Below are 2500 nucleotides of genomic sequence, written 5' to 3' on the forward strand. Positions count from 1 at the left end.
ACGAGTGAGAAGGGAGGGAGGGAGGGGAAGAGGGAAGGGGGAGCTAATGAAGGAGGGAAGGGAAAGGAGTGGTAGGGAAAGAAGAGCAAGAGATAGAAGCGAGATTGGAGAATAAAACTGGGGCGCAGAGAAACGCTGCAGCTGGCGATATAGGAGACTTTGCAGGATTACGAAAACAAGGAGAGAGAGAGAAGAGAGAGAGGGGGGGGCAGATAGGGAGCGAGGAAGAGAGAGAGAGAGAGAGAGAGAGAGAGAGAGAGAGAGAGAGAGAGAGAGAGAGAGAGAGAGAGAGAGAGAGAGAGAGAGAGAGAGAGAGAGAGAGAGCGAGAGCGAGCGAGCGAGCGACATTGAGAGAGAGAAGGAGAGACAGAGACAGAGAGAGAGAGAAGAAGAAGAGAAAAAAAACGGAAAAACTCTTAAATGTCGAATTTTTTCTCGACGTTGGATCAGATCGCAACGTGCCTGAGCCTGTGGTTGACGCTTTTTGAATGGCGCCTCCATTTTAGTACCCAGATGTAAGCTTAAAAGGTCTTTTAAGAGAGAGAGAGAAAAAAGGTCGCTTACACACACAAGCACAAACATACACGTTTGTTTGTATGTATGGATATGCATTTATATATACAAAAAATGTGTGGATATGCATTTAAATATACAAAAAAATATAAAATGTTTGGTTATACATTTATATATACAAAAAAATGTATCGATATGCATTTAAATATACAAAAAAATATAAAATGTTTGGATATACATTTATATATACAAAAAAATGTATCGATATGCATTTATATATACAAACAAAGATATAAAATGTATGGATATGCATTTTTATATACAAACAAAGATATAAAATGTATGGATATACATTCATATATACAAAAAAATATATATAAAATGTATGGATATACATTCATATATACAAAAAAATATATATAAAATGTATGGATATACATTCATATATACAAAAAGAAATAAAATGTATCGATATACATTTATATATATATATAAAAAAAAAGATAAAAAAACCACGCATATGTTCGCCCACATGCATCTGAAAATCCCCAACACGAAGGATGAAGAGAGGAGGAGAAATAGGACTCCAGGATCCCACAAAGGCCGTGCAGCGTCAGGAAACAGTCCTTCCTTGGCCGAGGGATAGAGCCGGGGGCCTCGCGGTCTGCTCCTGCGCCAGGAATCCTTATCTGGGCCCCTGATGTTTTTTTTTTTTTGGTGGGGGGCTTTTGTTTTGTTTCTTCTTTTCTTATTCTTATTCGTACACTTGCTTATTTTTTCTTCTTCTTGTTCCTGCGCGAGGGAATCCTTATCTCGGCCCGTGTTGTTGTTTTTTTTTCTTCTTCTTCTTCTTTTCTTATTATTATTCATAGACGCTTCTTTTTTATCTTCTTCTTCTTGCTCCTGCGCGAGGAATCCTTATCTCGGTCCGTGCTGTTGTTTTTTCTTTTCTTTTCTTTTTTTATTATTATTTAGTTTTGTTCTTTTTTTTAAATTTTGGTTCTTCTTTTCTTATTATTCGTATACTTGCTTCTTTTTCTTCTTGCTCCTGCGCGAGGAATCCTTATCTCGGCCCGTGTTATTTTTTTTTCTTTTTTTTTTTTTTTTTTTTGCTTTGTTTCTTCTTTTCTTCTTATTCGTACACTTGCTTCTTTTTTTCTTCTTCTTCTTGCTCCTGCGCGAGGAATCCTTATCTCGGCCCGTGTATTTTTTTTTTTCTTCTTTTGTTTTGTTTCTTCTTTTCTTCTTCTTTTTCGTAGACTTGCTTCTTTTCTTTTTTTTCTTCCTCTTGCTCCTGCGCGAGGAATCCTTATCTCGACCCGTGCTGTTTTTTTTATTATTATTATTTGGTTTTGTCCTTTTTTTAATTTTGTTTCTTTTTTTTTCTTCTTTTTATTATTATTTGGTTTTGTCTTTTTTATTTTGTTTCTTTTTTTCTTCTTCTTATTCGTACACTTGCTTCTTTTTCTTCTTCTTGCTCCTGCGCGAAATCCTTATCTTGGCCCGTGCTGTTTTTTTTTTTTTTTTTTTTTTTTTTTGTCTTTAAAATTTATTTCTTTTTTCTTCTTCTTATTTATACACTTGTTTCTCCTTTTTTTTCTTTTTCAACTTCTCTAACTTGTTTATGTGTGTGTGTGGTGGGGGTTTATATATATATATTTATATATATATATATATATATATATATATATATATATATATATATATATATATATATATATATATCTGTATGTGGATGTGGATGTTTATGTGTGTGTGTGTGTGTGTGTGTGTGTGTGTGTGTGTGTGTGTGTGTGTGTGTGTGTGTGTGTGTGTGTGTGTGTGTGTGTGTGTGTGTGTGTGCATGTGCATGTGCATGTGCATGTGTATGTGTATGTATATGTGTGTGTGTATGTGTGTGTTTATGCATGTATATGTTTATTTTGTGTATTTATCCACTCGTATATTGTGCTTGCGATATAAAATTTTCATAATTCTTTTTTCACAT

General features: G+C 34.6%; 1 protein-coding gene across 1 annotated transcript in view; it reads left to right on the plus strand.

Annotated features, from left to right (window-relative positions):
• The window catches only part of LOC113813574 (uncharacterized), a gene marked incomplete in the record, with an annotated part of 294474 nt that overhangs the window by 77330 nt on the left and 214644 nt on the right, over positions 1-2500 (plus strand).

This window comes from Penaeus vannamei, chromosome 11 (assembly GCF_042767895.1).
Source record: "Penaeus vannamei isolate JL-2024 chromosome 11, ASM4276789v1, whole genome shotgun sequence".
Lineage (NCBI taxonomy): Eukaryota > Metazoa > Arthropoda > Malacostraca > Decapoda > Penaeidae > Penaeus > Penaeus vannamei.